The sequence below is a fragment of the Pan troglodytes genome, chromosome 15 (genome assembly GCF_028858775.2).
Source record: "Pan troglodytes isolate AG18354 chromosome 15, NHGRI_mPanTro3-v2.0_pri, whole genome shotgun sequence".
Classification (NCBI taxonomy): domain Eukaryota; kingdom Metazoa; phylum Chordata; class Mammalia; order Primates; family Hominidae; genus Pan; species Pan troglodytes.
The window spans coordinates 36,967,276-36,977,079 of NC_072413.2; the positions used below are offsets into that span (position 1 = coordinate 36,967,276).

Consider the following 9,804-nt stretch of genomic DNA (forward strand, 5'->3'; position numbering starts at 1 on the left):
TGTTACCGGCTGAAAAGCTGTGTTTCACTGACGCTACCACGTCTCTCTCCAGCCACCATCCTCAAGGTAGCCTTCCTTTCACAAAGTTCTTTAAAGGATATTCTAAATACAGTGTTTTCATGCTCTCACACACACACACACTTTAAAATTCCTGTCATAACCAGCCCCTCCCACCCCACATTCATAAATATAAATAAATGAAATAAAATAAAATAAAATAAAAATCAGGCTTCCCAAACTACTTTTCTTCTGAAATCTGTCAAGGCTGACCGATGACCTCACCAAATCCAGTAGCTTTTTCTTAACCCTTAGTTTCCAAGGCCTGTCTGTTCTAGTCGACATTATTGACTACTGTCTTCTCAAAATGCTTTCTCCTCTTCGATTCCAGGACACCACATTTCTCTGATTTTCCTCCTCCCTTTACAACTCCAGGACATATATCATATATACTCTGTCTGAGTACTATATACTTCTACTATGTGAATGAGTACAGTATTGACCACAATTATGTGTATTTTTTCCTTAAAGAAGAGAAGATAATACAAGGACAATGGAATGATGAGGGAGAGGGACAACAATGTACTTTTTGGCCAATTACACCTTTGTGTGATGTCTGCAAAGCACACCCCATTCTGAGTAGTTAGATGTGTGGTTTAAAGGAGAACTTGGAGACTCACAGGACATAGGAGACATCTGGCCTTCTGAGACCAATTGGGTGCATTCTAAATACCTCCTGAGCCCCCAGCAGGCCTACTAACAGATATGACCTTAGGTAGATTACATTGATTCATAGCCTTTTCCAATAACTTATTTGTTTTTAACATTATCATTTACTGTGTTTAAGATTTCTATTCAACAGACTTTTAAAAAAAAGTTTTAAACTGTGAAACCATAAGGATATACTCTGACCATTTTTGAAATTATCAGGTGTCAGTTTGACAAAATTACCAACTCTGAGTATATTCTTAATATTAAAATTACAAATGTTTTGTCCTTTATTTAGATATTCAAGTAAGCAGAGGAAGGCACATTCTCTAAAGGCAATTAGAGGAAGCTTGTTGAAAAGATCATTTTGGTTGTTTTCATTCTGTTATGAAATGCCATTCTGTTATAAAATGTCATTCTGTTCATTTCATTCTCTAACAAACTTCATCCTGTTAGATATCTCAGAACTCAAACTACGAAGAATTTTAAAGCAAATGAGTAAATTGATTGTGAAAACATGATGCTCTGCATAGCACACCGATGGCCTCTGTTCAGAATTGTTTTGTTTCCGTTTTGTTTTTTAATAATGAAGGTCAATTAAACCATAAAATGATAATCCAAAAGAATTCCCTATGGAAGATTCGAGGAAGGCCCAGAAGAGGGATACTAAAATTGAAAGGGAAGAGCAGCTCTACTGGCCATCTAGAGTAAGTGGGAGAGACAGGCAGTAAATATCCTAAAACCACCTATTAGCCTGCATCCTTCTACCTTTCCGGTCCTCTCTTAAGAAGATTAATTGATACCATTAACTTCTTAGGGTTTTTTTTTCCTTTTTATGTACACATGTATGTATGTATGATTTTAGAGATGGGTCTTCCTATGTTGCCCAGGCTGGAGGGCAGTGGCTATACACAGATGCAGTCATAACACACTAGTCTCCAACTCCTGGCCCAAGTGATCCTCCAGCCTCAGCCTCCCAAGTAGCTAGGACTATGGTGCATACCACTGTGCCCAGCTAACATCCTGTATTTTGGTGTATGAGCTTCTTTTTTTCCACTGTAATAATCTGTATTGTCCTTTGACTTAGAAATTCTGCAGCCTCATTTGGAGAATGGGATATGAGTAGATAATAAAATTTGGAATTCTTCCTCTTCCACAAATGTATTATGTAATTATAATAATTTCTATCATTTCTGAATGCTTACTCCATATCAGACACCACGTGAAGCACTTTGTAGACATTATCTCATGTGATCACAACTATTCTACATGGTAGTATCGCCCTCAATTGATTGACAAGAACTTGTGACTCAAAGAAGTAAAAAAAACTTGCCTGTTCCCTAGTAGGCAGATTCAATCAATCAATCAATCAATCAATCAATCAACATAAACTCGCCTAGGAAGTAGCTGAGCCAAGATTCCCAATCTGCATTTTTTTTTAACTCTGAAGGAACATGCTTTCCCCAGCTAAATTAATATTGCTGTTCACCATATTTCTGATGTATAATCACTGGACATTGGAGTAGACACAAATTTTTAGCACCCTAATCCAGATAAGGAACTTTAAATGCTCACCAGCCCAGGCTGTGTATCCCAGCATGTTAGGAACCAGGAGGGAAGTTAGGACCACTGAAAGAAATAACTGGACCAAGAAGCAGCTTCTCCACCCCTTCTGGAATCTCTGCCTGGTTCAGCCCACCTGCCTCCACTCCTGCCTCCACCATGTCCATCAGGGTGACCCAGAAGTCCTACCAGGTGTCACCTCTCTCCCGGGGGCCTTCAGCAGCCACTTCTACACGAGTGGGCCCAGTGCCCTCATCAGCTCCTCGAGCTTCTCCCAAGTGGGCGGCAGCAGCAGCTTCCAGGGTGGCCTGGGTGGAGGTTATGGTGGGGCCAGCAGCATAGGAAGCATCACCGCCTTCACAGTCAACCAGAGCCTACTGAGCCCCCTTAACCTGAAGTGGACCCCAACATTCAGGCCACGTGCACCCAGGAGAAGGAGCGGAACAAGATACTCAACAACAAGTTTGCCTCCTTCATCGACAAGGTACGGTTCCTGGAGCAGCAGAACAAGATGCTGGAGTCCAACTGGAGCCTCCTGCAGCAGCAGAAGACGGCTCGGAGCAACATGGACAAAATGTTCCAGAGCTATATCAAAAACCTTAGGCGGCAGCTGGAGACTCTGGGCCAGGAGAAGCTGAAGCTGGAGGCAGAGCTTGGCAACATGCAGGGGCTGGTAGAAGACTTCAAGAACAAGTACGAGGATGAGATCAGTAAGCGTACAGAGGTGGAGAATGAATTTGTCCTTATAAGAAGGATGTGGATGAAGCTTACCTGAACAAGTTAGAGCTGGAGTCTCGCCTGGAAGGTCTGACTGATGAGATCAACTTCCTCAGGCAGCTGTATGAAGAAGAGATCTGGGAGCTGCAGTCCCAGGTCTGGGACACGTCTGTGGTGCTGTCCATGGACAACAGCTGTTCCCCGGACATGGACAGCATCATCGCTGAGGTCAAGGCTTAGTACGAGGAGCCAGCCAAGCGCAGCAGGACTGAGGCTGAGGGCATGTACCAGATCAAGTATGAGAAGCTACAGACGCTGGCTGGGAAGCACGGTGATGAACTGCGGCGCACAAAGGCAGATCTCCCAGATGAACCAGAACATCAGCCGGCTCTAGGCTGAGACTGAGGGCCTCAAAGGCCAGAGGGCTTCCCTGGAGGCCGCCATCACAGTTGCCGAGCAGCTGGGGAGCTGGCCGTTAAAGATGCCAACACCAAGCTGTCCGAGCTGGAGGGTACCCTACAGCAAGCCAAGCAGGACTTGGAGCGTCAGCTGCGTGAGTACCAGGAGCTGATGAACATCAAGCTGGCCCTGGACATTGAGATTGCCACCTACAGAAACCTGCTAGAGGGCGAGGAGAACCGGCTGGAGTTTGGGATGCAGAACATGAGTATCCACATGAAGACCACCAGCGGCTACGCAGGTGGGCTGAGCTCGGCCTAGGGGGACCTCACAACTCCCGGCCTCAGCTACGGCCTGGGCTCCAGTTTTGGCTCTGTCGCGGGCTCTAGCTCCTTCAGCTGCACCAGCTCCACCAGGGTCGTGGTTGTGAAGAAGATCAAGACCCGCAATGGGAAGCTGGTGTCCGAGTTGTCTGACGTCCTGCCCAAGTGAACAGCTGCAGCAGCCCCTCCCAGCATACCCTTCCTGCGGCTGCCCCAGAGCCTAAGAAGGAGGCCGCTGTGCAGGGGAGCACAGAGAACAGGAGACCCACCTGAGGCTCAGCCCTAGCCCTCAGCCCACTCACGGGGGAGTTTACTGCCTGGGGACACCCCTTGCCCATGCCTCCAGCTACAAAACAATTCAATTGCTCTGTGTTTGTGTGTGTGTGTGTGTGTGTGTGTGTGTGTGTGTGTGTGTGTGTGTGTTTCAAAATAAAACCTCAGCTAGCTCTGCCCAAAAAATAAATAACTGAGGACAAACAGCCTTACTTCTCCCCTTCTATGGATAATGGCCCCCAGTGTTTATTATAAGATGTGACTTGCCTTAGTAATCAGAGAAAGCTCAATTAGGAAAGAATGCGAAGCAGTGCTGTATTTTGGAGAGACACTTTATCCATATAATTTTCTGTGAAAGCCTATTCCTGTAAGCAGGATTTGGAATGTGTTGCTTACTCTCATAATCATCAAAACCATGAAATAAATACATCTTTTATAAACCTACAGCCCAGATCGGCCTCCATCTTCAATTCTAGGCACTCTGGCTAATGCCAGTAAAAAGAAGAAAATTAATTCATGCCTTAATTAGACCAAAACTATTATTTCTAAGTGGATCTCTTAAAGTAAATCTCAAATTGATTTGTGTGTGCGTGTGTGTGTGTATGTGTGTGTGTATTTTAAAAGCATAATGAGGTCATATGTTCTCAAATGTGCACATTTTGGCACAAGCAAGTCTACCAGAAGTCTTCTGAGAACATAGCTTAGTAGATTATACAATTATTAAAGATTGACCTTTTCTGTTAAGTTTAATGAACCAGAAATTGCATTTTTAACCTTGCCTGATGTGACAGATGTCAGTCATCTTTTTTTAATCTATCTGAAATAGACTATAAATTAAATTGGTCCAAAAACTAATTTATTAGACCAGCAGAGGGGCAAAAATAGCCAGTGGTAATGGAGAAAGACTTCAAGGAAGATTCGTTCTGAAGTCATGTTAAGAAGATGGCATATGGCAATGAGAATGACTGATTTACAGACACAGTCATGAGATCTATTGGGAGAGGGGAAATCCTGTAGCAGGGCCTTGAAGCCCTTGTAACTTGCATGTAATATAAACATGTACTCAAAGCCCAGTGAAGACCGCTACACACCAGACAGAATCCCAACAATGTGAAACGTATATTCTCAAGCCATACCTAAAACAAGTCTATCACTAAGCTTACAACACTTTTTACAATTGTCTATTGTTGCATTTTATGACTTTCAATGTAAACATTTTGTACGTATCTCCCTTACCAATCAATTGACTATTTCCATTTCAAACAGAATCTATTTGCTGCACAGTATTTCATGTGTTAGGAAAAATCAACATCTCCATTAATTTTACAAAACAAGTATCTCCATAATGCCTCCTTTGTTTTGTTCGTACCATTTTTTCTTCCTATTTCCTTTTTAAGGATATTATTCAGTTTGTAAAAGATTTTCTAGTGAATAAACTTGTGACCTCCACTTTTCCCACAAGCTTCTTAATACATTGCAGATGAGATATTTCTGTGGGTTGAAGCTACTTGCATGAAATGTTGGAATAATGAGTAAGTTCAATCAATTCTGCAAAACAGCTGGTCAGTTCTGATAGGAGGAATATAATCAATATAACAAATTGGACACACATTCCACTTCAGACACTGGTGCAAAGTGTCCCATTGACTCAAGAACAAACAGAAGCCAGCCTCTGTCCTCAAGGAGCTTGGAGTCCTGGGGTAGGAACAAAATGTGTGTAAATGACTGTAAGTCCTTTGGTGTTAAGCTAAGAAGGTAAACTCGAAAGTTGATAAAATATGTTTGCTCAAATAAAATCATCATCTTTGCTGGTTCATTTGGTTTATTTAAAGGAAAGTAACAAGTTTATTTTTCAATACATAGAGAAGCATTAAAAAAAGAGGTGGGAGAGGCATTTTATAACTTGTCAAATTATGATTTTTTAAGTCTTATGTTTTTACACACACACACATCACACACACAGGTGATGGGGGTGCCTTCCCTTCCCTATCCCTGACAGGAAGGCATCCCAGTGTGAACAGCCAGGACCACCCAAGGAAGGGGTGAGAGTAGGGCGGGAGCACACAAGGAAGGGGTGAGAGCAGGGCAGCACCCCAGCAAGGTCAGGAGATTACTTACTGGAGAATTGAGTAAACAAGTAAAAATATCAAGAATAATGATAACCAGGCTTTTCAATGTCAGAGAACATGAGGTACAAATATGAGAAGGTGGAAGGAGAAACAACCCCTGCAGCATTAGATTGGAATTAAAGTTTATCTGGATGAACTCATGGTTTTCAGTGTATACCTAGAAAGATAGATACAGAGATATAGAGAGATGAAAATGTGTATATACACATGTGTATGATACATATATGTGTGCAGATATGTATATATTATGTAGGTGTGCATGCAGGTATGTATATACTTGCATAGATTTCCTTGCTCTGACCACTGAGAGGACCTAGGGGCAGCAACATCTCAATAGCAATAAAGCACACCAAGCACACAGATCTCGACTTTTGAATGCCACTTCTCCATCTTAAAAGACAAAACAGGACATCTTAGACAAATGGCCGACTCCAGGGTGGTTGGGGCAAGGAAAGAAGACGTGCTTGTGCACATCTTGGTACATCAGGTTTAGGAAGCTGTCACTGGTCAAATCTGGGACAACTTGAACATCAAAATAAATAATCATTGTAATGGATTATAATTCATCGATGTAAGTCTCTAAGTACACACTTATATCAATACATATGTACATATACACATACATACATCTTTACATACTACTGAATGGCAACTAATAATGGCATTTGGCAAACTGTTATGCTAACAATTAACTCAGGCAAGAAACATCAATGGAGGCTAAAACTGGTAGATAAAATTGGGATGAGTAGATTTTACACAGTCTCCAAGTGACTTTCCACAAAATACCCATTATTACAAAGGAAAAGATAGATAGGTTTGCAGCAGAAAAAAAAATGTCAGACATCATCTTAACTAGGGGATCAGTGTTAACTTCTCCAGCAATGAGACAAGTAGACAAACAACTGCCATCAGAGAGGATGAAGTAAGAACACAGCATCACTTCTGTGAAATTCTGGCCAAAAATTCTGGGTCTTAACATAAGGAAACATCAAACAGACCCAAATTGGCCTTTAATCTTCATAACTCTTCAAAGTCATGGAAAGTAAAAAGACTAAAGAATTGCTTCAGGTTTGCAGTTTGAGCCACATTACAGCTGGGTGTAAGGTTCTGTCCTAGATCATACCCCATTGTCATAAAGGAGACTAAAATGGAGTCTCTGGGGTAAGGATATATTTGAGACATTTATACATTTAACTTTTCTGTACATTTGAAAATGTTTCAAAAATAAAATTATAAAAAGAGGTAATGAGTAAAAGCACTTACTCTAAGGGTAATGCAAGTAAAGTGAGGTGGGGTTCAGAAGCTAGAGAATCCCATTTCCATAGTAACAGAGCCCAGGTCTGCCTTCAGTATTACTGTATCTTGAGAGCCCAACCCAGTCCTTCACATAATTGGCATATGTTGAATGAATTCTTTGGTTAATTGAGCAGAGAGAAGGGGAGATGTCAGCCAAGAAAGGTTTCATGAAAGAGACAGAGGGGAAGAGCGGGCAGTCTAAGCATGGGAAAATGAATAAAGAAGGTCACAGAAGTGAGAAAGCAGATAGCACACGAAGCAGCAGGTGGTTGGAGTAGAGAGAATGTTTTAGAACACAGGAGAAGTGATGGTTAGGAAAAGTAGTTCATACAAGATAAGAAATAACCTACAATATCAGGGTGAGGTAAGGAAAGAATACTCATTTTAGAAGTCAATTGAAAAAGCTTGTTAGTCCTTTCTAAGCAAAGCCCAGTTAATCTTTTTTTTCTATCTTTGCTCTAATAGAGGTACCAAGGCCCAGTGGTGTATCCAAGGAGGAAAGAATACAAGCAAAGATTAGGGATAGTCTGCAGTTACACGACAAAATCCCCCAGGGAATTCTACAGGATTATGTTCCATAAACCCTATGTTAGTGTTTTGTGATGGAATAATTTTGAATTGGGCTAAATTAACCATATTTTTATCCTAAATGACTCTTTACTGGGATATTCCAAGAGGAAGAGAATATGCAATTTGACCCAAGTTAACCTCAGTACCATTCCTCACTCCACCTCCATCCACCAGGAGACTCTAGAGGAACCTCAAAAGCACACTCCAGGAAATGCTGTTTGTGTGGTTGAGCAGAGGGAAAAAGGCTTATGCCAGGTATTTGTGAACAGCCATCTCAACCCTACAAGGCATGTGAGGATTTTAAGTGAAATCAGAGATAAAGTATAAAGTGATTGAACTCAAATGGTGGCAGAGGAGCAAGGCCCTGCACACCATAATTTGCCTACTTCTTTCTCTCGACCTCTGTCAGTTTCTATGTAAACAGCCACACACAAAGATTGTAAGGATAAAGTCAAGCCCTCCCAAGGGCTCGCATGAGCTGACCTCTTTGTGGCACTGTGCTAGCTGTGGCCCAGTTACCATGGATGTCAGAAGAGTTAGAGGAAGCTTGCAAGAAAGCATTGATTCATGAATGGGTAAGGGTAGTGCCTATGGCAGTTGGGGTGTAAAATAAGGCAAAAAAAAATGAAATGAGTGGGTAGAGATTGAGAGGCCCGTTTGATGGAGGCTCAAAGTGCTGCAGGCCTGTACTCATTCTCTCATTCTACCAATGCCGACAGGAACACCTTCTTCAGTGAATGTTCCCATTCAGGGTCTGGTGACTCTCACTGACAGAGATACATTCAGCCCAGAAGGAGGAATGACTGATGATGTCTATGGAATTGAAATTCAGCAGCGCGTAAAGTATGCACAGTGCCTCTTCGGTGACCATATTGGACAATTACCAAGTTGAAAGATACATAAGTGCCATGTAAACTTTTCAAACATTCAAGGAGCAAATAGCTCTTCCCTGCACAACTGTGGTTCTTCCCATGAGAAGGAGGAAAGCAGCAAGCGCTGGTAATAGCAAAAAGCAAGAGATAACTGGAGAAAAAGTGAGAAACGTCTTTAAGGTTTCTCCTCCAGGTACCATGGAGTAGAAAAGAGGGAAGATTTGAAATGGAGAAGGGAGGACACCTGCACATGCATGCAATTAATTTTTTGAAAAGGTATGAGATGCCCCTCTGTGATTCTCAAACTTCAGTTTGCTCTGGAGTTCCCTGGGCAGTTTGATAAGAAAGCAGATTGCAGGGTTTCATGTTCCATAAGGTTAGGGCTCACTAGGTTGAGGCGTATACTCAGAAGTCTGAAAGATATAAAGATCTTCAGATGATAATGATGCCAGCGTCCTTTGACCACAGTGTTATAAATCCTGGGCTATGACGATCTAGTAAAAGTTATTTGGGCTGAGCGTTTCCTGAGACTATAATGAGTCCATGACTGAGTGAGCCAAAGCTGATGAGCAGGCTAACAGAAGGCTCCTAGCACAGGTGACTAGAAAGGGATAAAATATAATCTCTTTATCCTCTATGTATGGCTCTATGTCAAGGTCTTGCATATCAGTGGAGAAATATAGCTAGATATAGGTATATAGATATACATATAGATATGGGGGGGAGGAAGGGACCCACTTTAGGTAAGAGAAGTATTGAACAAGAGAAGAAATGTAATATGGTCCAGGTCTTGATGTTATATAGTTGAATCCAAGTAAATTAATACAAAATCCACCCTAATTACTAAAAAAAATTGAGCTCATCTAAACCCTTAAAATGAGGGACTCTATTCCAAACGGTCAGCCACATGTGTCCCCTCACAGCCATGTCCTGGAAGCAGCGAACTACTGAGGTGAG

General features: G+C 42.0%; 1 pseudogene; it reads left to right on the plus strand.

Annotated features, from left to right (window-relative positions):
• Window positions 1–2,427: 2,427 nt before the first annotated feature.
• On the plus strand, window positions 2,428–3,876 carry LOC129136975 (keratin, type II cytoskeletal 8-like; annotated as a pseudogene).
• Window positions 3,877–9,804: the final 5,928 nt, after the last annotated feature.